The 25348-nt window shown below is 43.6% G+C and overlaps 1 protein-coding gene across 1 annotated transcript in view; it reads left to right on the top strand.

Annotated features, from left to right (window-relative positions):
• ABCC8 (ATP binding cassette subfamily C member 8) overlaps window positions 1-25348 on the top strand; it is a 1237886-nt gene that overhangs the window by 389817 nt on the left and 822721 nt on the right. The window lies entirely within an intron of this gene.

Below are 25348 nucleotides of genomic sequence, written 5' to 3'. Positions count from 1 at the left end.
TGTAATTTTCACATCATGTGTGTTCTAATAGAAGTTATCTGGAGAAGTGTGGCTCAATGGTTAGAAGCAGAAGTCTGGACCGGGACCAGCGTTCAATTCCTGCCTCGGCGGGTCTTGTGCTCAATTTCCTCGGACCTGGTAATTCTCGCCTCGGTGCCTATTCTAATCATGGGTCCCACTCTGCAACTCTGGGCAATAGCTTGCTTAATCTTCACAACGGCCCCAACAATGCTAGGATGCCTGGCTTCACATTGGGGGTGCCCAGGAGTGGGCACTTCACAGGGAAAGGCCAGGAAGGGTTCCTCAGCGGTATTTGTACAAGCGCCGAGATGCCTCCGGGTAGTCGTGCGCTATACAAGTGCATCTACAATTTCAAGTAGAAGTAAACAATCAAACAATTCAAATGGCACATTATTTCACAACTTACCTTTGATATTTTTAGAATTGGGAATTCCAATTTTTCATTCTTAATCAATTTTTTTAACTAAACCAAGCATTTTGCTTTCAAAGTACAGATCCAAAACTGCTGATGCAAACCATTTATAACACTACATTGAATGATTCCTCAAGTCTAATAAGGGAATAGGCAGAACATGGCGTGGTCAAGCAAGCTTGTCTAGACTGCAAGGCCATGGTTTGCTAGAAATAGGTTTGCTAGAAATAATATCTTAGGAAGTTCAAGAAATTCAGGTTTGAGAACTAAGAATAGAGCCACACGATTTAATAATACAAGTCTGTGATGGCAGTCTTTTTAAGGGCACTAATCTTTGACTTCTTAAGAATGCTGAGGCTTTTTGAAAAATACCTTATTTCTTAATCTGCAGTGTATTTCCACAGGGAAGTGGAAGTCGAAGGCTTTTGATTTTTATACATGGTTCTTTTAATGTATTGTGCGCATTGTTGCATTTTCTACTTTTCAAAGCTATAAGAAATTGGGATGTTTGTTCAGGGGGGTTAGAACTATTCTAAAGCAACAGCCACAATCCTTGTCAGGTTGTATTTTTCTTTATAACATTTTGACCCAGAAGAAAGAAAGAAAAACGCAAAAGGAGCTAGGGCAGTCGACTTCGAATCTGGGGAACTGGGTTCCAGTCTCGGCAATGACGCTGAACATCCTCTGATTCTGGGCAAATCACTTAATCTCCCTGTGCCTAACAAAAATGAATATGTCCTCATCTACTGCAACTGGTGCTATGTAAAGTGCTCTGATACTTAATTCGGGTCAAGTTTGCACTATATAAAACTCTGTAAAAAATAAGGAGTAAAAGAAAGGACAAAACACTGTGACAAAGGATAAAGTAGGAACCTTCAAAAGTGAGATAAAGGGGGGAGTGTTTGGCGGTGGGTTTAAGAATCATGAGTTGAAATCAAAATAATGCAGCCTTGAAATTTGGTTTGCTGACATTCAGTCATCATAGACATCATTTAGGGATTGCCAGGGGAGCAGATGCAACCCCTAGCATGTCCCCATGCGATCCTTGATGCTGCCTTTTTGACCCCTGACCTAATAGGTGGCAAAATCAGTGGCAGCTACAAAGGGGCAACTTGTTCTCATGCACATCCGTTAGGGCTCCACTCTGCATCTTTTCGACTATTTTATTTTATTACACTAAGACTGGATATTATTGTATTATTCACTATTAGTATAATTAAGAACCTTCCCTGGTAGCTGTGGTAAGTAAAAATGGTTTTAAATGTAATTTGTGTGCATGCTTTTGGGTGAGACTGTGCTTGTGTAAAAGAGACCATGTACATGTGTAAGCTTGAGGCATATGAGAGCTGCTGTTCACTTCGAGGATGCCGCTTACAAAGAGAAGGGGCACCAGTTTAACGGTTGTTAATTGATGTTTCGCCGTATGGGGTGATGTACTGAACACACCGGATTAACCACTTCGAGGCGACCTTGGGTCTCCAGTCAGATCCTATGGATTACCTGTGCAGCCAGGCTTGGCCACAGTTATAGGTTGCACACTCACTGTCCTGATGAAGACTCGCGGCAAAGGGTCAAATTTCCACATTGCATAGTCGAGTCGAAACGTCGACGCCTCTAACTTTGATCAAGACCTGTACATACTACTCACCTTACCATACCAACAAAGTGTATTGAATACCGACTACATTTACAGATTGACATGTAAATTGTTTATGGACAGGTCCTATGTACACTGATCTTTATTATCAGTAATTAAAATCTTGCACTGCTCTTCCTTAAATTCCTGATTCACCTTCTTACTTTCCCACAACACCACTTTACCCCCCTTTTTCATCTATCCTCTTGAATGCAACCCTAGACCATTGTATGAACAATTGATTTTTATTTTATAATAAATGACTTTGAATTTATTATATAGTTTCATATGTGTGGTGTATTGAATTGATGCAAAGGGAAATTGAATCTATGGGCATCAGTATCTTTGTAATAGTATTTATTACCTTATCTGCAGAAATTAATCTGCAGGACAAATAGCGACTTTAGTCCCATTCTGGTCACGGCCCATTGTTTTCATTCCTGTATAACGCCCAGGTCCGGTTCGAACTCAAGGGCAACCTCATTATCATTAATGAGTTAAAGTAAGTGAACATCAGTGGCAGGTAGTGAGTTTCAATAAGTGAGTATGAGTGAATCAGCGTGAGGGAGAATGATTGGGAGTAAGAGGGTCTGCAAATGGTTGAGAATGAAAGAGTGGAGTGTCAGAGAGTGTCAGAGAGTGTGAGAATCAATATAAGTGGGAATGAGTGAAAGTGTGTGGGAGTGAGAAAAAAGATTTAGTAAGAGTGAGTGCAAGTGAGTGTGAGTAAGAACATCTGATTGAGTCAGATTTAGAGTGAATTTGAGTGAGACTGAGTATGAACAGGTGAGAATTTGGGAGTCAAAGTGAGTGTTAGTAAGTGAAAGTGAGTGGGAATTAGGGAATACAAGTAAGAGTGAGTGCAAGTGAGTGATTGGCAATGAATGTATGAGTGCAAGAAAGTGAAAATGAGTAGGTGAGAGTAAATAAGTGAGAGTAAATGTAAGTGAGTGAGAATGTTGTACTATGATTTTAAGTATGCATTTGTCCAAGCATAGTGAATATAATTCTTATCTCATGGAGGCACCAATTGCAAAATACTTGTGCTGGCAATCCTTAGCATGACAGGCACCTGCTATAAAATACAGGCAGATTGGAGGTAATTCTTGGCCTAAAGGTGAAAAACTAATGAAGGCATATTGGAGGTAATTAATACTGGAGTTAAGACTTCACATACCTAGGTACCCGTAGCACATTTGGAAAAATGGGGTCAGCTACTGGGGAGTATCAAATTTCATTAGTTTAGCACACTAAAAAAAGATGTGGACATTTAAGAAGCTTCCCATAAAACAACTCCATGGTGAAAGTTGTGTTTCAAAATGAACTATTTTACCCCATTAGCAAAATGGGTTTTCTATAGCAGGACCCTACAAATCCTCTCAGAAGTCTTCACTCGCTTCCTACAATTCAGAGATAGTGTTACCCCCCAAGAACTTTCAAAGATCACATCAGTACCTTAATGTTGGTTGTATCTGAAATAGAAAAGTGTTAACGCTGTGGTATGTTTGTCCGGATGGACCACAGCAGCAATCCTGTGTACCATCCACTCAGGGACCCCAACTGACTCATGTCCCCACCACATTTAAAACCTGGACACCACATTTAAAACCAGGGAATATCATCAATCAACACCACCCGGACCCACATTATCAAAACCTCCGTCAAGGCCGCCACTTTCCCGGATGAATATAAACTTGCAGAAATCAATGCCCTCTTCAAGATGCCCACAGCTAACCTGAATCAACGGAGCAACTTCTGACCTTTCTCCCTGCTTCCCTACACAACCAAAGTAATTGAGAAGGCCATCACAAAGCAACTCACAACCCACGTCGAACTTCACCATCTTCTAGTCAACACTCAATCAGGATTCAAAAAGAACAACAGCATCGTAACAGCACTCATCACAGCCACCAATGACATTTGAAATATCCTTGACCGAGGAGAAACCGCAGCCCTCATCCCGCTCAACCTTTCTGCGACCTTCTGCCAAGTCTCCCATAACACCCTCAATCAGAGGTAAACATCACTTACAACGCAAGCATTACAACGCACTACCATTACATCGCAACCATTACAACGCAAACCATTACAACGCATTGCGCTGGGGGGCGCTCTAGGATAGGGAATATATTTAATTTACTATCCAACACCTTCCCTACTATCCACGGGGACTGGAGTTGGAATAGTAAATTAAATAATTCACTATCCAGCGCCTAAAAGCACGATGCGTTGTAATGGTATGCGATGTAAAAACCGCGTTGTAACAGCAGGCGTTGTAATAGCCTGCGTTGTAACGTCATAGATCCTCAATCAGAAGATACCCTCTCAGGTGATTAGTGCGCTATACAAATCATCGTAACATACTATAACATAAAAGTTACTTTTTGTGGTGTCATCAGTGTTATGGTCGTGTGACATAAACTCATGGAAAAATTCAGGGTCTGCGTCATATGATGTCACTACCTGTGTTGACTTTAAGGTCCAAAGGTGTATGAAGTCACTTCTGCTACCCTTGGCATGTTGGTGAATCGACATCCATGTCAATAGTACGGGCCTCAGGCTTCTGAGCAAACGTTGTGCCCCAGTACTTTTGTTTTTTTACAGATTAATCACGGGCTGCACCTCTCCAGTTTGTGGCAGCCTTGTCTGACATGCGTGCTTGAAAAAGTGTTTTTTTAATGTCTGACAAATATGGGAAGCGTTTGGTGTCATGCTTGAGGACTGAATGGGCGTTCCAACCATGTCACTAAAGCTTTGTCTCTGCACACTTATCACTGATGCAGAAGACTGTAAGGTTGATAAGGGCACTATTCCATTTTCCGGCTGTGAGGCTTTATGTCACTACATCCATGGCTGGCATGTTGGTGACGTACTTTAAGGAACCCATCGTAGATCAGTGGTGGAGGGTGGGAGTGCCAGCTGTGTGGTCTCTACTTCGAACATATAGTGGAAGTCCGGCATTTTAGATTCAGCTGGGGGACATTTAAAATGCTAAGAAATTAAACGTTATCATTTAGAGAGACATGGAAGAGCTTTGCAAAGGACAGCAAGCTTATGTTTTCCACATCCTTATGCCAGTCAGGCCTTGTGATTCACAGCATGGTTACCAAACCTTCATTTTACGCTAAGAAATCTGTCAGGTCAATGCTAGTCGCTTACCATGATACAAGCGGCTTTCCTAAGTGGTTTGGTTGCAGGCTCGGTGGCAGGTTGTGAAGACAGCCAGTAGGATTTTATGATCGGAAGTTGTGTTTCTCCTCTGTACCCCCAAGCAGTTTAATAAATGTCATCTGAATCATAGCATCTTAAGCAGAAGATCATTGTATTTGTTTTTGGAGAATTCAGACTTAGACTAGGAACGCTGCTTTTCATGTCTCACTTCAGAAGGTTGTGCAATTGTTGTGTGAGGTGCATCACCGGAGGCGAGAGGCATGTGCCCGCCAAAACCAGTGCAGCCGTAACTCTGACATTAATTTTCAGGCTTGTTTTGTGACCTACGAATACTAATGTGCATCAGTAGAAGATACTAAAATGAAGATTATTTATACCACACTGTTCATTGAATAAGCCTAAGAACACATTTGAAATCGAATATAAAATTCACAAGATAACGGAAATAAACATCTTTAATGAATCACCCGTAGACTATAGCTGACGCACGAGGATGTCCAGGCTCTTTTTATGACTCAGGAACCAGAAGTAGATTGATGCTGGCAGTCAGTTCATGATGCCTCCAAGAGCCCATTGGGCTGCGGGTGTGCCAGCAGCACTGCAGTTCTGATTTGGTTTTCTTAAGGCTGCTGGAGAGGATTTTCACTCTGTTTAATGACTCCTTTATGCAATTTGGCATAGATCAATTGTAACCACGTAAAAGCAAAATATGACACGAACCACAAAATGCAATATAGCTGTAATTGTTGCAAGCCTAATAAATAAAAACTAAAAGAATATTAATAATCACTTCGGCAATTACATTGGCCATTTTAGTCAGGTGCTCCAAAAATGCAATTAGTACAAAATCAGTAGTAGTGGTTAATTTTTGTTATCTCTTTACGTCAATCGTAGACGGTGCATAAAAACTGCAGGCCTCATTGATGAGGCTCCTTGCGGCACCGGATAGCCACTATTTAGATGTTCCGGTAGCGCAGTGTGCTACGGCATCTTTACAAGGCCACGTAAAGGCACTTTACATGGCTTTTCATGTCCTTGAAAATAAGTGCCCCTTTAACGCAGAACACTGTTAAAGGGGCGTTCCATGGGTGTTGCTGTGGGTGTTCCCACGCAACACGCAAGGAATCTGGGCATTCCCAGGTTTACGAGAAATCGTAAACCTAGGAATGCGTCAGAATCTAACACCACCCCAGGGGTTGTATTAGGAAGGCACAACGAGGAAAAATGCTTTCATTTCTCCTCGTTTTTTCCTTTTTCTATGTTTTCTGCATTCTGCAGCACACCTGAATTGAAGGTGCCCTTTCTGCACAAAAACAATCACCCTCGCAACACAGGCACCCTTGCACCTTGGTGCAAGGGTGCCTGTGGCATTGGCTGGCCATTTTGCACCAGCGCTGAGGAAAAGGACAGAAATGAACAATATCACATAGATATGGCGCATTACTGCCCTTTTGTTTTGATGTTGGGCAGCGCTGCTAGATTCCTTGCGGCACTGCCCTATGACAAAACCTCATAATGAGGCCCTGTATTTTCAATTCTTGCCAGAGTCTCACAAACGACAAGCATTAGTTATAAATTTGCATAATAGCGAGCTTTAAACCCTAATACAGATTTCTCATAATAATAATGTAGTCAAAACCTTAGAATTTTTTCCTCTTATTCTAGGGCTAAACATTAATTCTGGAGACTAACTAATGTATGTGCGGGGAATAATTCTTGTCCTTAGTTTGAATTGCCTTTCCCTTCCGTATCGCCTATAAAACTACTTTTTTCACAATCATTTAACATCATATATCAATACATAGTTATCTTCCCATATAAATGTAATGCCATAATATTTTTAATGCATTTTTTGCACCTGAATATTGATCTAATGGCAGCAGTGGCTCCTCCATTAAGGTGGAGGTGCATCGCCCCACTGCTCTCACAGCAGTGCAAACAGGAAAAATAAAATGATAATAAAACATGGTTATTATCAGGCTTCCTGTCCCTTAGTGAGCGCCAAACCAAGCACTGCTCTCATGCTGGCAATTGTACTACCAGCATAATAACAGCATCTGGGTTGGCCATGGGGTGTCTGTAAGCCTGTGCATTGGCTGCAGGGAGTCAACAGGAGCTTAAGAGCAGAAGACTACAGAGGAGGCAGACGGCAGGTAAGTTCTATTTTTTTTTTATTTCTTTTTATCCCCCTCACTGCCACACTAGTTTTCATTCATGGTAGCCACCACTGTCTAATGGTTAATTCTCTATTTTATTTGCCAAACTGAAGTTCCAAAAATACTTCAGTGCAGATTCATCACTCAACTTTATTATTATAGGTATACCAAATTCTAATTTCAAAAATTCACCTGGTGTACTTAATTTAGTCATTTCTAAATTTTCCTCAATTTTGAACATTCAATCATGTTTAGATCAGAGCTGGTTGTGGCATTATTTGAAACGGAATAGTATCTTAAAATGGAACACATTTTTCTGTTAAAAAATGCCAAAGATAAGAGAATAAGTCTATGAACGTCAATTTGCGATCAACGTGGGTCGCAACTGCGACCCCCTAAGCAGCAATTGTGACACCTGCCACCGTGCCTGCGACTCCTGAGGTGGTGCCTCAGCAGTGTCAGCATCATTACACTATATCATCATCAAAGCCGGACTGGGCATCAGGCGTTTCACCATGAGGCTGAAAGGTTGGGGGCAGGTTTTGTTACTGGGTGCCAGTTTTGTAGCAATGCTGCAATATCGCCCCCAGTAACACAATTAGTGGGCTTGGCTAGCATAATCACTCACTTCTCACTCTTGTTTCTAGCCTCTCTGGGCTTGCCAGCCAGTGCTTATGGGACCCAATGGTTTTTAAAATAAATAAAAATAAAAACATTAGCATCACGTGACCACCCCGTAGTGGTGTGTTTGCGCACTACGTGACTTCTCCAATGGTGTGTTTGCTCACATCAATCTGTAGCAGCACATGAAAGTGCTACCAATGATGGCCCTTGTATAAAATCACGCTGATCATATCACTTTGCCTTGACCCCACTCTCTCCACCCACCCTCCCTCACCTCGTCACACACCACAACCTCTCCTTCCTTTTGAGTCATCAGAAGACTTTGTGGTGGTGCACTCTCTCAGAGGTAGAATCAGAAAGCAACCAACAGCCTGTGGTAGCAACTGATGGCCCCAGCATAAATATTTGTTCTGCTTGACTGTTCCCTCTCTTCACTCTCCTCCTACGGTAGTTTCCCTCACTTTAGCCAATATGTCAGATGAACAGTGTTGAGTGAACGTAGGAAACAGTACCCCATTAACAGTTGTCCCTGACTCCTATTGGGCTTGTTACAGTCAAGTGAAGTTGTTCATCTTGGGCAGTGTACCATGAGGGGCCAGGGAGAATTGAATGTAACGTGGAGGAGACCCTGGAGGTGGTTTTGGGTGGAGGTCAAGGTGGCAGAATCATGCAGGAAAGTGCTCAGTCCTGGCTGAAGAAATCAAAGGAACAGGAAAGGAGGGCGGCAAAGGAGGCTGAGAGAGTGCACATAAAATTGTGCAGAGTTCCCAAAGTCAACAGCTGGAGCCATTTTGCCTTATTTCCTCCCTAAACCATACGCCAGGCCCAGGAGACAAGGAGCTGCCTATCTGATCTGATTATGGGGTGACTGAACACTGTTCACCATGGTACTGACTCTCTCCCAAGGGTTTCTGTAACAATCCTTGTACAAGCTGCTTATCATAAAACCAACTTCTGCACAAGTCACCATCCTAATACCTGAGCGCACAGGTGAAAACTGCAACCACTGCACTAACTCCCACACAAGTGCTCTCTGATTCACTTCAGCCTACGCAGAGAATATACACCTTGCACCACCACTCACGCACATTGGACCCAACATGGTGTTTCCATTACAACACACTTTTAGCAGTACATTAACTACAGCTGCACTGCCGAAGATCTAGCTCCAACAATTAAAGAGACTGCAGTCTGTGACTGTGATAGTCTGCCAGAGGTTACCCAAACTCCAACAGCGCTTCAATTAATCAATCAGGGGTTTGTGAAGCAGGCTACTCACCCGTGAGAGTCTCAAGTCACTGAGGAGAGCTGAGGGGAGTTTCGTGCAGTTCCGTCTTATCCAAAGAGCCAGGGTTTGAGGCTCTTCCTGAATGCTTGCAGAGTGGGGGGTTTTCTGATGCTGAGGGGAGTTTGTTTCAGATCTTGGCTGCGTTGTAGGAGTAGGCTCTCTCTCCCATTCTGGATCTGCGTATGCTCAAGGTTTCAGCCAGGGGAGGTCAGCAGAGCGGAGGCTTCTCTTGGATACGTAGAAGGAGATTCTTTTGTTGAGATATTGGACCGGTGTTGAGGATGGATTTGTAGGCATGAGTGAGCAGCTTCAAAGTCACTCTCTTTTCGATGGTGAGCCAATGGAGATCTCGTAGGTGCTGGGTGATGTGGTCTTGTCTTGGGAGTCTAGCAGCAGTGTTCTGGATGGTCTGGAGTTTGCAGGGTAGAGCTTTGTTGATCTAGGTGTAGAGGGCATTTCCGTAGTCCAGTCTGCTGGTTATGAGTGCATGGGTGACAGCTTTAACTGGAATCAGGGGGGATCCATTTGAAGGTCTTGCGGAGGATGCAGAGGATGCAGAGGGTGTTGAAGCACGTGGAGGAGACAGCATTCCTCTGTTGAGTCATGGTGAGGGAGGAATCGAGTATGATGTCGAGGTTGAAGGCGTGGCCCGTGGGTGTGGGGGGGGGGGCGTGGTGAGGGCAGTGGGCCACCAGGTGTTGTGGAGAGGGTAGACCTGAGGTTGAGGACTTCTGTTTTCTCTGAGTTGAGCTTCAGGCAGCTGCTGCTCATCCAGAACGCACCGTCTTTCATTCCATCCTGGAAGCTGTGTCTGGTGTTGTGGGGTTCTTTGGTGAGGGAGGGGATGAGTTGGGTGTTGTTGGCATAGGATACTGTTAGACCTGACATCATTGGCTTGAGTCTCTCCTCCATTTTTCTGTTTGCCTCCACTGTTTTTCGATGTTTTGCTGGTATATGCTTTGGGCGCCGTGCCACTGCTGATCAGTGCCACAGCGCAAGTGCTCCCTATGTTAAATTGATGTATTGATTGTATCCATGTTTGGCTTATTTGGTTTACTATCAGTCCCTAGTCTAGTGCACCAGGAGTGCCGGGGCTTGTAAATACAAATGCCGCTCGTGGGCTTGCAGCACATGTTGTGCCACCCACAAGAGCGGCCTCGTAAAAGAATGTCTACGGGTCGGTCATTGCGAGACCCATGTGCAGTCTGGTACTGTCACGCAGGCTGCGCAAGTATACTTACTTGCCAGTCCCTCAAACCTTCCCTTAACTTCATGTTAGTCACCCCTATGGTAGGCCCACGGGCAGGGTGCATTGTAAGTCTAAGGTAGGACACGCCTGACCAAGTTGGCATGTCCTAATAGTGAATTACAGCCCTCTTCGTTCTTCACTATTGCGAGGTAGCCTGCTCTCCATTAGTTAGAATGGGCCGCCGGGATTATTAATGCTATGATCCTAGTTGGCTCGGGGAGCATGGTGCAATGTCGAGTTTGGTATCCCTGAACTCGGGGTTTAATTACACATCCGTTGGTGTGGATGGTTTTTGGACTCTGGGTTCGAAAATAGCCCTTTTAGAAAGTGTCTATTTTCTTGTCTAACCATTTCTGGTTTCTGCTGGTCTTGCGTGTGTGTGACAGGAGCTGGGTGGCTCCAGAGGTCTGGATGAGTCAGTGTGGGATGAGTGGGACATTTGCGTTGAGAGTAGGGGGAGAGTAGTTGCTGATAGCCTGCCCTGCCTGATACAATGCTGGCTCCACCTCCTGCCAAGCGGCTGATGGCTCTGTGCCTGCCATGGACAATCCTAGCCCCACCTCCTGCCAGGAGGCCGATAGCTCTGCTCCTGCCAGTGTCAATGCTGGCTCCACCTCCTGCTGGGCGTCTGAGGACCCAGCCCTGCTCAGTGAATAAGCCAGGTGCTTCTACCTGGCTCCACCCACAACAGACCCAGGATGTTGGGAAAGTCCCCGGCATGGACAAAGGGATCAAAGCCGAAAAGGGGTATAAGAGAAGGACCCCTGAACTAAGAAATCAGATCACTTCTGACAAGGAACCCTGTAACCAAGGACAAGAGGCCTGCTGATCTGAGGACTTGCCTACCCCTTCTGCCAGTGTGCTGTTTGCTGGGGGTAATCCTGCAGTGCTTCTTTATTTTTGCAGAGGAACCAGGAGAGAGGAACTGTGTGTGTACTCTCACGCTTGCTAAGAAAATCTCCAAGGACTGGAAGAGTGCCAGTCTCCTGCTGAAGTCACAGGGCTAAAAGACTTCATCTGCTTAAAGTGCTATTTGCTGGAACCTGTGAATCCAGCACCTCTGAAAGAACCAGCAATCTCGACGCCAACGGACGTTGCCGACTCCAGCTCAACGTAGTGGGTAACGGCCCCAGTGTCCGCTTCCTCGACGACTGGCCGCCGGGCCCGATCGAAGCCAGCAGCAACGCCAGTGAGTAGTGAGTTTGGCTCCAGCTCCAAGGGACCTCGTGTCTGCACCGCTGCTGATCGCATCGCCCTCGTGCCCTCTCGACGCCGTGAGCGCTGCTCACACTTTGCAACCGCTTCATCAACAACGACGCCTGCTGAGGCCTGATCGACACCGAAGACGCGACGCCGAATTGCTCGACGCCGCTGATCATCGTGTGCTTCATTTTCCGAAGGTACTGTGTTGTTTGGGGTCCGTGTGACTCCGGGCTCGACGTAGCGCTCCTCGCGGTCGACGCCGAACCTTTGGATTAACTTTGCCTCGACGTCGTGTAGCCCCGTGTGGGTTACCTTGTTGCCAAGAACTGTGTTTCCAAGAAGAAGATTTGCTTACTACTAAAGACTTTGTGCTAAAAGAAGAACTACCTTTGAACTATCCTTATTCCTTCCCAACGTATTTATTCAGATTGTGTAAATTTTTGTCGTTATTTGGTCTTGTGCTAAGCCTTATATAACAATCCTTATTTTTATAATACTACTGTGTCATGTCCATTTGTAGTGCATTCACTTTATTACTGTATGTGGTCATAAATGCTTAACACACAGCCTCTGAGATAAGCCTGTTCTGCTCTGCCAAGCTACCAAGGGGGTGAGCAGGGGTTATCAAAGGGTGTGATCCCCTTGCCCTGACTAGAAAAGGTGTGTCCCTATTTGTCAGAAGTGTATACCTCTGCCAACTAGAGACAGCCGGTTCTAACAGATACTATGCTGACTCCATGCTTTCTGATGATGGCCATACCAATGGCAATAATGGCAATACATCGCTAATGAATCTCTAACAATAAAACAAGCAAATTCCATTATTCCATTGTCACAGCGTGCTCTATTAGTAAACTGCGAAGCCACATAACAGTAAGCCACCTTAGTTGGAAACCACACATGCAAAATCTTTGCATGCAGGGAATCTGCAGCAATCTCTGGAATGGCAAGTGCTATTGTGAGCTACGACATGAAATGCTACCTCCTGCATGCTCCAGCCAATGTATGTAAGTGCAACTTTGAATCAAAGAAGAAAATGTACCATATTTGTTTATAAACTCCTTAAATGCCATGGGGTAACTTTCTTAATGCTGTACCCTCGCCCAGAATCAGTCTTGGACAGAAAATCGGCCCTTACAACAAGATAAAAGAGGCCTCTACTCACTGCCAGAAAGAGAACTTGAAGCAGCCCAGGCAAAAATTGTAAATTCAGCCTCCATTTGATTCAAATTAATCCTCCTACCGCCCCGTGACCCTGCACTTCTTTAAATCCTGCTACTCTAATTACAACCAGATGAGGATGTCTATTTTCTACAATTGCTTTATTCAGAATAACCAACAAATTATCAACGACACTAGTTGCATATAGCTGCCACATTTTCCAGGGCCCTGCTGCCAAACTGCTTTGGTCTAGGTTTTTACTTTGAACTCTGAGACATTGAGTATGGGTTTTACAACATATTAGGTACCAGAATGCAAAGAGACTAATGCAGTATTAAACCTTGGTTCCGCACAAAGAGCACCCACCACAGTTTTAGGGTCTCATTACGATGTCAGAAAGCCTCCGCATGACACTGTCTCAGATTTGGGACCGACTGACTTGCAGTCAGCAGTTCTGTCTGCCGGATTAAGACGTGACTGAAAACTGTTCGATTGGATTCCCATTGTCTCCTATGTGTATGTAAAACCCGGAACCCTATTGCAGGCACCCCATGGTGCCTGCCAAACAGTGCAGGGTTTTATAGGGGGGGGCCTTTGGTACCCCCTTGGCCAGCAACCGTGAGCCGCAGGATCTTGGGGCCCTGCCAGGAACCTCCAAAGTCACTTTCCGACAGTCTTTCTGTGTCAGACAGGCCGATTCAGAAAGACTGTTGGAAAGTGACATTGTAATCCAACAGCGGAAACAATGTCCATAAGGGGATATAGTGCGGTACTGACTGACAGGAACACTCCACGAGTCGATCGGAACTGAGTCAGAATGATCAGCCAGTTTACGCTCCGACCCCGAACATCGGAATTAGGCGGTTGGACTGTAAACTGACAGAGTCTGTCAGAAAGAGCTCTGACGCGGCCACCAACTGTTGTGCGGAGGCTTTCCGCCCAACATCGTAATGAGCCACTAATTATACAACACCTGCAGAGGATTCTGCAGAGGATTGCCCTTCCCAACCAAGCAAAATGTTTATCACTGTTGTTCTCTTAATGCTCTTTTCAGTCATGCACGTTGGTGAAGTAAAAAAAGCTGCCAGTACCTTTTCCCGTTTGTTTTGGAATGAGGTACATTAAAAGATTTAGAGAATAACTAATTTTCTCTCACAAAATAAAGTAGATGGTGTAAGTCACATGTGCTTCAAGATATATACAGAAAGTACATTCCAACCCAATATATTTCCAAAAACTTTCTACACTCCTTAACGGCCTCCTACACTTCTCATCCCAAGCATTGTCCCCTACCGCTAGGCACAGTATTTTCCTTTGTCTTGTAGGCTTCTTACTCTTTTTTCTTAGTAGCCAGTCCCATTAATATATAACTGGGGGAGTTCATAAATTCTTGGGGAATAAGGGCAAATACAAACTGCTTTTTTCAAGAAAAGTACTCACACATATTGTTGGCACAGTGAGAGTAAGATGCAGGTACACATGCAGCCTACTTCAAGTGTCTATCTCTAGCTACAATGATATTAATAGCTTGCTGCAGGAGTGCAGAACTCTGTCTGCTTTAAATACCTTGCATGCATTTTTCCATCCTCTCTCCTGCACTCGCTTTGTAAACGCAGAAGGCACCATGGTAGCCGTAATTAGTGCACATGTGCCCTAAAAACAGCTTCAAAATTATCAAATAGGCAGCTATTGCAATTTGTTGCGGGAAGCTTAACTCACATTATCTATCCCTCCTAGGGGATGGGATAGTTGTTGTTTGGAAGAGGGCTTAACTTGTCATGTTTAATGTTTTTATTTAGGCAGTTATCTGTGTGCATTTTTAGCTTGCGCTACTTTGTATTCTGGTACCTGTAATTATGCCTTTGTAATTGCAATCTGTGTGTGATGTAAGTAATCGAAATTGTGTCACTTCAAGGTGCATCACTTCATGTCATAGCACCAACCAAAGGTCATACAACGTCGCTTCCTTTGATTTCATTAGCGATCCAAAGCACAGGTGATGTCACTTGCTCTGATGTCACCCTGTCAAAGTTTCTGTGATGTCACTTCCTGTGACATCATTGGAGTGGGTCAAAGGACAGGTGATGTTACTTTCTGAGATGTCATCAGGTCAAAGTTTTTGTGATATCACTTCCTGTGACATCAGGCAGGGGGTCACATGGCATGTGCAGTAACTTACGCTACCCAAGGTATTTTGATGAATCGACGTCCATGAATAAGGTCCAGCTCCGTGTTCACAATCAAATAATCACACTACCTGGTTTAGCACTGACAGATTTTTTCCGCTAGGTTAGAATATAATTTTACCCGAACATAGTGGTACTCGCTTACAGTCTCGGTTGGTGTTCCATGAAGCTTCCATATGAATGGGCAGGCAGGATTATCAAATATCATGTTTTTTCACATTGATTTTTGAATGTTGTTAGTACTGTAACATCCTCAGATGTTACACCTTGCCTGAATTCTTGAAATCAATATAGTAGCACTACAGGCTGTCTTTATTTCGCCTGACCGCTTTAATAATAATGCAAGTTAAGGCCATAAGGCAATCACAAGGGATATGGGCCTCCTTCTTCCCAAGATAAGACATGAAATAAATATAGAGAGATTCTACCATGGGCTATAAAACGAATTTTGGTTAAAAAAAAATCTATGTTCAAATAACATTTTTGGGGATTTTTTGTGAAAGCCCTTTTTATGTTTGTCAATGAGACTGCTTTAGCTGTCTTGTCAGCCTACAATTAGAGAGGCTTTTGGTGCTCTCTTTCCATCCATTGGTCTGTCTAACTCTTGATCGCACTTTGGTTCTGCCCACCACAACATACACTAACTGAAAATCAAATTCAGAAAAGGGAATGCTTTTTAGTCGCGGCTTTATTATGTATTCAATAATATTTTATAAAATCCGTTTGTACATTTGGAAATGAAACATTGAAGGAAAAAACAAAAATGCAAAGGGGACACATGGAAAAGCAATCAATTTGGAGCGAACCACCATTCATTCATACAATCATATCACTTTCACCAAACATTCAGCAGCATACAGGCTAATCTCACACATACCATATATACATTATCTACAACAAGAGAAACAAGAACACTGGTGCTGCCTTAATGTGAACACGCTAATTGTACTCTGTAATGAAAAAGAGAACATTAACAAAGATTTTGCAATTTCAAACAATCTTTAGCAAATCCAACGGAAATTAGATAGTGTCCAACCAATAGCTAATGATCTATGCAAAGTTGTAACTCTTAGATCCGTTGGCAGACCAGTGCGAAGATGGGCCTACACGTTTCGAATCTCCTATAATTCCTTGGAGATTCTCATCAGGGCCTCGGGCAACTAAACAGAAAAAAGGAGAACATTTTTTCTTGTAAAACATGAAGAATGACGAATAACAAAAATAGCCAATACATAACAGGTAGACACATTAATAATTCTCATAGAATAGTCACACACTTCAGAATCTCTTAAACTCAGTGGGACCCCAGTCTTAAACTATTCCTAATAGGAAATAAAACCATGGAATAGAGCACAATTGTCAGGACTCAATGTGACTGACAGCATAGACTGCTACCGAAAGAACTTTCAAAAGGAACAGTGACCCCCCAATGGTGGGATGCTACTGAGAGAGGTCAGGGCGGTGGGGGACTTACCACCTAATGTAGCTGGCGGGAGTCCGGGACAAGGAGGTGTAGAGGGAGGGGACCCAACCCTCTGTGGACAAAAAAATGAAATTTAGTTACACCACGGAGGTATAGATTAATGAATCAAAAAAACACGGGGTGCAAGCCTCAAGGGAGTCTCTTACCGCTCAGGCAAGCGTGAGGTGTCCTAGCGCGGTGAAAAGGGGTGGAGACCTGGATTGGAGGGACTGTAGGGCGTCGTGTTTTGTGCTGAAAGGATCAGCGCGTCCTGTATAACGAAAAAACAGGGTGGGAGGGTTCAAGCCTCAGATAAGAAAGCCGCTAATATACTTGGCATCGCAGTTATGTCAATAATCACCTTTGGATCCGGGGCGGGGAGCCTGTGTTAATCAGGCATCCTCCGTAGGAGAAAAACAGCGTCAGCACAAGCAGGCGAGTGTCCGGTGTGCTGTCAGAACCTAAAACACACGGCGGCATAAGTTAAAAATAGCAGCGTAGGGCGGAGGCTGCTTACAGCTAAAAGACTGTGTGCTAAGGGGCTGGGGGGGCAGCTTAAACTTACCAGGTTCAAAGACGAAGGTACTGGATACCCGCAATCGGTCGGCGTCGTTGCTAGCGCTAATCACACACGCATGCGCATTACCTGATCGCGAGTGGCTGCACGTTATATAGTGAGCCTCGCTAAACAAGGGGGATGGTTCAGGGGCGGTCCATAGCGAGCTAGTGGCTCACAATGCTGCAATATAGCATGGTATGCAGCGGGGCTTACAGATACTCGGAAAATGTAATCTGACCTCTGAGGGTAGCAAACTGTAGACCAGAGGCGTCAGATATACACATAAACGTCCGAGGGGTTATAATTTGAAGATTTCAGAAAGCTCATTTAAACCAGACACTGCAGTGTCAAATTTAACAATTAACATGGCTTCTCTTCTGGACAGCAGAATGCTCATATCGCCTCCTCGAGGGTTCTTTTCTATCTTGGATATCACTGTCCATTTAAAGTCATTTAGTCCATGTTGCTTCTTGTTCCAATGGTTTACTAACAGGGCATTTTCAACTTTTCTCTTCAGTCTCGATTTGTGTTGCGTTATGCGTTGGCGCACTTCCTGCTCTGTCTTTCCAATGTACAGACAGTTGCATGGGCATATGACTCCATAAACTACAAATTTCGATTTGCAGTTGCTGAAAACCTCATGTTTCCATGATATTCCCCTATGTTGAAAGACAGTGCCCTGTATGGTTGTTTCGCAACAAAGGCAGGTGCGACATCTATGGTGACCTAATACGGGTGTCAAACCCATCATTTCACGTAGGGATGGTTGGTTCTGGGTGTGCATTGCGGCTCTTACCACATGGTTTGCCACGCTGTTCTCTCGTTTGAAAGCAAAGAGTGGGGGATCTTTTAGGCTCTCATCCAGGTTGCGCACCAGGTGCCAATTTTGACCAATGATGCGTTTTAGCTGGTTTGCATTCGGGCAGAAGGTTGTTACACAAACTTGTCGTTTCTGTTCAGGTTTCTTTTTGCGTTCCAACAGAATTTCACGGGGGGTCCTGAAGTGTTCTAAAGTGCTGGGATCTGGGGCCCAATATCTATACTCAATTTCTCTTTATTCTCTTATGGCAGAGAGGCTCTGTGCGCAGTCAAAACCAGTTCTGTCCTCTCTGGTCCAGCTTCCCAGCAGGAGGTGGAAAAAGCATTGTGTAAGGCCATTTAGGTGCAAGGAATTCTCCTACCCCCTACACTAAATGCAGCCCAGGTCTATTCATCCCAGCCCTGACTCATCCAGGGAAGGCAGGACACACCTCAACGCCCCCAGTGGCTATCTACAGTGAATGCACATCCCCAGCCCCTGTCACTTTAAAGCCAGACAGCCAACCCACAAACCAGCAGAGGCACACAGGATGGCTAAGCAAGAAGATACCCACTTTCGAAAAGTGGTATCCCCAAACACAAAATATAAAAATCATCTTTACTGAAAGATGCATTTCTATATTTTGAGTTCAGGCATACTAAACTCTATCTTTCTATCTTGTCCTAATGGGAAGTTATACTTATACTTTTATGGAAGTTATACTTACTAGATTTTATGAACTCCCACCACAAATAAAAGACACCGCCCCCCACCGCACTCTAGCCACCAGACTCCACAACGCTGGCATCCGAGGAAAGGCCCTCGACTGGGCACGCTCATTTCTCACAGGTAGAACTCAGCGAGTCAGACTCCCTCCCTACCTCTTAGAACCAACAGAGACCAGATGTGGAGTACCCAGGGATCCTCCCTCAGCCCAACCCTCTTCAACATCTACATGGCCACCCTTGCAACCATCATCAGAAACCACAGGCTCAACATCATCTCCTACGCCGACGACATCGAGCTCATCTTCTCCATCACCAAGGAACCCATCATCACCAGGCACAACTTCTGAGAGTGGTTGAAAGCCATTGCAACCTGGATGAAGAAGAGCTGCCTGAAACTCAACTCAGAGAAAACTGAAATCCTCATCTTTGGTTCTACCCCCTCAGCATGGGACAACACCCTCGGAGCCCCCCCCCCCACCCCGATAGACCAGGCACAAAACCTCAGCATCAAACTGGACTCATCGCTCAATATGAACCACCAGATCAATGGTGTATCCTCTGTCTGCTTCAACACCCTCTGCATACTCTGAAAAACGTTCAGATGGATCACCTACGAATCCAGAAAAACTTTCATGCACGCCCTCATTACTAGCAGACTGGACAATGGCAATGCCCTCTATGCTGAAATCAATAATAAACACCTCCACCAGCTCCAGACCGTCTAGAACGCCACAGCTAGACTGATCCTAGACATCCCCTGTCACAACCGCATCACCCAACACCTCCTCGATCTACACTGGCTCCCCATCGAAAGAAGAATAACCTTCAAGCTCCTCACTCACGCATACAAGGCCCTCCACAACATTGGACCAGCAGACTTAAACAACTGCCTCTTCTTTCACACCCCGAAAATAAACCTTTGATCAGCCGAACTCTCCCTGGTCAACATCCCACGCATCTACAAGACCAGAAAGGGTGTAAAGTTTTTCTCCTACCTTGCAGCCATCACCCAATGGAGCCACCCCCCTAAGCCCCCGTTGCAAACCCCTGATCGATTGATTCAGTCCTATGGGACAGACAGCCTTTCAAGAGTGAAAAACAAAACACCTTGTATTTCAACATCAGGGCATGTCACACACACCAGGATGTGTCCTACCTTTCACATACACTGCACCCTGCCCACAGGGGTATCTTTGGCCTGCCTTAGGGGTGACTCACATGTAAGAAAAGGGAAGGTTAGGGCCTGGCAAGTGGGTGCACTTGCCAGATCGACATGTCAGTAAAACCTGCGTGCAGACACTGAGGTGGCATGTCTGAGAACACTTTGAAAGGCTGCTCATATGGGTGGCAAAATCAATTCTACAGGCACACTAGCAGCATTTGGCTTACAGGCCCTGGGCACACACAGTGCACTGTACTAGGGACTTAGTAGTAAGTCAGACAAGCGAATCAAGGGAACATTAATCCAAATGCACACTTGCACTTTGGCAAAGATCAGCAGCGGCAAAGTTCCCAAAGCATCTAGACCAGCAAAATGAAATCCAATACACAGCAAAAATACAGGAGGCACAGGCAGAGACAGGGGAAACCCACGCCAAGGATGCCAGGTCTTAACATGAAGCTTCAGTTATCTTCCTCTGTCTGTTTCCCTAGTTGCTTGTAACACAGGATGCGGTATCAATCCTGTTCCATATAGTTGTTTGTTTAATGTATCCAAGTATCTGCAACTTATTTCAATATCAGGTTTTTGTTTTGGAGCCAAATTCACCTCATCAACCATTCTTCACTCTCTCCTTTTGCAAGTTTCTAACAATGTGCACCATATCTGACCTTGAAATGAGTAATCAGCATTGATTACATAAAGTGTATTAAAATAATACGTCAATTAAAGTAAAATGCAGATGGCGTTTGAACACAGCTTTAAAGCTTTAATGTTTTGTATTGCAGGTCACTTCTCTTAACCCCTTCCCTGCTTATGACGGAACCACGCCGTCATGAGTCATGGGCGGCATGTGCTCATGACGGCGTGGTTCCGTCAGCCGGCTGGCGCTCTGCCCACGCGGAATTAATTTTCCACCTGTGCGGGCAAATTAATGAGCGGGCTGGGCCGTGATAGAACCACGCCGTCATGAGCACACGCCGCCCGTGACTCATGATGGTGTGGTTCTGTCATGAGCACCGTAGCGCCGCGCTCACCCACTAGCCCCACCGCGCCACAGCAAAATTTGTGCTGCAGTGAAATTCGCGCCCAGCCGAAGGGGTTAAACAATCATGGGATTGTTGTTATTTCAGAACTAAATCACACTCCTTATTACAGAATGCACTCTAACACTTCAACATTTCTTCTAATGATCAGACAAATAGGAGTCCCATTTTTATACCAGATATTTCATTGTTCTATTTTCGGTGATGTCAGTTTAATGCTTCTGATTCTATTATTTCCAAAAGAGAACCTACACATTTAATATCAAGCTGATTTGTTATCTTTAAACATTGAGAGCCATAACCCGAGGCAAATGATCACTCTTAAATGTACGCATTCTTTCAAAATCGATAAATCCGGTTAAGAACCAATCATTTGATTGAGAAGCGTCCTATCCAATTCCAAGGCCCCAGGGTACCCCCACGTTCAGGACTGACCAGGTCTATGGCATTATTCGATATACATATTGACTCCATAAATATTTGTTCATCAATCATTTTAGTTGTAATTTGAACTATTATCGATATTATTGTACCAAAATGCTAATTTAAAGAATGGAACCCTTTGTTCAGTTAAGGAATTAGGCTATAGAAATTCTGTATGGGTCAGTTTTCCAGTAACGGGCGCATCCCTGCATATTAGCAGGGATGCGCCAGTTATTTTGCGTGACTCAAAAAAACCCTTGCGCCACCATAGATGCGCCGCATTTACAATGCGGCGCACCGTGGCGCAAGGATAGATAGATGCGTGACGCATCTGTCGGCGTAAGGGTGACGCAGTGCTGGAGTCGTGTCGCAAGTGCGACGCAACTCCAGCACTGCTCAGGGGTGCCCTGTACCTAACATGCTGTGTCATTCCTTACGCCTGCTTCCAGCAGGCGTAAGGATTTGATGCAGCGGGGACGTAAAAGTGACTCCGTGAAATCTTGTAGATTTCACTGCTTCACTTTTACGGGGCTTTCTTGCGATGGAACGCCCGCCCTGCATACATTATACCCAGCGCAGGTGTAATGTAGCGCAGGGCTTTATAACATGACGCATCTCACTAGATGCGTCACATAAATATGTCGCATAATGGCGCATTGTTTGCGCCACTGCTGCATCACAAAAGTGACGCAACTGCAGCATAACAGTGTCGTTCAATATTTATATCCATTTCTACCCACTAATTGAAGACCCTCGTGTTCTCATCGTGGGGCCCTTGCAGTGCATCAAATAATTCCACCCTTTCAATGCTGTCAGATTTAATATGACAAGCAGTAATCGTTGTTATTGATTTAAGTGGGCACCCTCTAATAAATCATTTATAACGATGTTCTGCGAAATACAGAGGTAAAATTCAATTTGTTATAATTATTGCTTCCTGCTGAATTCTTCCACTGAACTCCGACCCCATCTTGTACCAAGTAGCTTTTTAGATGTACAAAGTGCTTAGTCGAGGTTTGCATGATGTCACTGGGTCTATAAACCTTTCCTACCTTTAATATCCTGATCAGTCTCCAACCCTAAGCTGTTTCTATGCCCCCTTCCATCTATTGCCCATTGACGCAAAAATCAGTAACCTCATTGTGCAGTGTGAGAAATTCATCTAATTACTCACATTAGCAGAATTTGGAATGTTTCTCTTTCGTAATTCACCTGTAATACATTCATATTGCCTCCGTTTTCTATGAGTTAGACTACTTCCAAATGGAAAGAGGTTATTTCTCTCAAAAAAGCAAAATATTGATTTGGTCCTAATCAGAAAATAACAGCCTTGTCTGAGAGTGGAGACATTTTCAAGGAACATTAAGGATAAAACACCTACCATAAAGTCATGCCCTTTCAGTGTACCAACAAAAACAGAATTGTTCAGCTCGTTAATTTTTACAAACATTTTGATCTTTTCTACTCTCCTCATGTTTACTTCTCAGCTACATTATGACCAGAGACTGACGTATAACGTCATAAATGTGATTGCTAGACATTGGCTGCTTTAAGTATCATACACCCTGTGTTGACATACTCCCTCTATAACTACATTTGTGCATCAAAATAATAACAATTTCAAATAGACTTATCCAACAAGTGTTCTTGAATCATGATGACGTAATGCCGAAGAAAAGGGTAGGCGACCTCTAACAGCATCTCCTTCCAGGAGTAGGCCCCTTCCTTTCCTCCTAAGTGAAAATTAAAATGATTGACAAATTCAGATTAAAATCCGTAGTTTAAACAATCTGCGCACAAGAAACTATAAATGTCCATTCTAATAAATATTATTTTTAAACAGATTAACATTTGGTATCCAATCCATATAGAAAAAATCTAATTATGTTGTGAATGTATAGCCAAATCCTCATCTAAGTTCAAGCCTCCAGGGGTTCTCGATTGGAGATCTATAATATGCCAGAATTCCCTCTGCCTGACGTGTAAAACTCTACTGCCTCACCCTGGGTTCTTCTGTACCTGTTCTATCACATAGTATTTGAGCAACGAGCTGTTCAATAAATGATATTTTTTTAAATGTCTTGCCACTGGATAGTAGCTATCTTTATTGGTAATCGCCCTTAGTTGTTCTAATACTCTCTTTTTTGCCGCAAAGATGGTACTCCCCACATACTTCAGTTGGCATGGGCACTCTAAGACATATACTACGTTTGTAGGACTACAAGTCCAAAATTGTGAGATCGTTTTTGTTTTCTGTGGTGTATTGTATGTTTTTTTTCATACAGGTGAATCTACATGCGTTACAGTGACTGCAGGGAAAAAATCCCTGCAGATGTTGTTGTGGTCCTATAAGTTTATTGCTGACATCATTTTTCACTAAGAGGTCACTTTGACTCCTTCCCTTCCAATATGTTACCATCAGACGATCCGCTACCATGCAGCTCACTACTGGAACACACTTCAAATTGCTCCAGTATTTTGTTAGAATATGTGTGATTCTGTTAGACTCTAGTTTGTATGTAAGGATCACCCTAGGTGTATCAGTTCCTTTATCTTGATCCGGAGTTTGAAGAGTATTAGTTAGTGTTTCTTCTCTTGTTACTTGTTTTTCTGTTGGGTGCTAACTTTGAAGCCGGATGGTTGAATGCCGTGGTGAAGCTCTTCTACAAGCGCTGGGGCGCTTTGCTTTTTGATTTTCTACGTGGTCGGCTCCTACCGTGAGGAAGAGGCTCCACTTCATATTGGTGTGAGGAAACGCTACGCCAGTGAAGGCTGAGGTGAGATGACAACATCTCCATTTCCAGCGTGACATTCTGTTTTAATTTGCAACCTCGGAACCCACCCACCGTTACCTACCAAAGAACTAACTTAAAGACATAATCATATGCACAAAATCACGCCGCCTACTTAAGGAAAGAATCCATGTCACCTTCAAAGAACTACAGTAACCAGCCTGCCTGGGGACCTGCTCTTCAGAAACCACACCCACTTAGGGTGTAACCTGTTCAAATAAACCGAATTTGAATCAGTGAAGGTGAATAAGGTGTAAACTGGTGCTTTGTCCATGAGGAGGGGGCGTTTCCAGCCCCGAAACGCGTCGGACTTTCAGAAAACTGTTTGGAGAGAGGAGGGAGGTGATAAGGCTGCTGGGTGCTAACTTTGAAGCCGGATGGTTGAATGCCGTGGTGAAGCTCTTCTACAAGCGCTGGGGCGCTTTGCTTTTCGATATATATATATATATATATATATATATATATATATATATATATATATATATATATATATATATATATATATATATATATATATATATATATATATATATATATATATATATATATGAGAGAAACCAAAGTTCCGGTAAGTTACCAGTCACGCTCTCGGGTGAGTCGGAGTAGGGCTCCCGGTCACCCACTGTATCCACCAAAGTACTCCATTCATTCAAATAGACGTCTACGACACTCAGAAGTTTTGTGCACGCAATTTTAATCAGCAGGAAAACAACGCGTTTCGCTTTGCAGCTTGATCACGTGATCAAGCTGCAAAGCGAAACGCGTTGTTTTCCTGCTGATTAAAATTAAGTGTACAGTTACTTCTGAGTGTCGGAGATGTCTATTTGAATGAATGGAGTACTTTGGTGGATATATATATATATATATATATATATATATATATATATATATATATATATATATATATATATATATATAGCAGCAGGCACCTAAAACATGTCTAAAAATGTTTTCTAGAATTTGCATACTTAAAAATAAATTCAAGAATTATTAAACAATTAATTTTTTATTATATTTATTATTTATTTAACTTTCCACACTAGGCCCTACAAACATAGCAGCCTGCAACTGAAATAAAATGAAATTAAGTATTCCACAATTTACTTATTTAAAATTCAATTCAGTAAATAGTTTATGAATAGTTAATTATTACCTAATTGTTTTCCCATCTTATACCCTACAAATCTAGCATTTTGCAGCTACAATATAAGTAAAATAAATCAGTATTTCATATTTTGCATAATTTAAAATAAATAATTAATTAACAATTAAT

The sequence above is a fragment of the Lissotriton vulgaris genome, chromosome 2_1 (genome assembly GCF_964263255.1).
Source record: "Lissotriton vulgaris chromosome 2_1, aLisVul1.2, whole genome shotgun sequence".
Lineage (NCBI taxonomy): Eukaryota > Metazoa > Chordata > Amphibia > Caudata > Salamandridae > Lissotriton > Lissotriton vulgaris.
The sequence above is the reverse complement of the archived record's forward strand: the minus strand, read 5'-3'. Positions and strand labels throughout refer to the sequence as shown.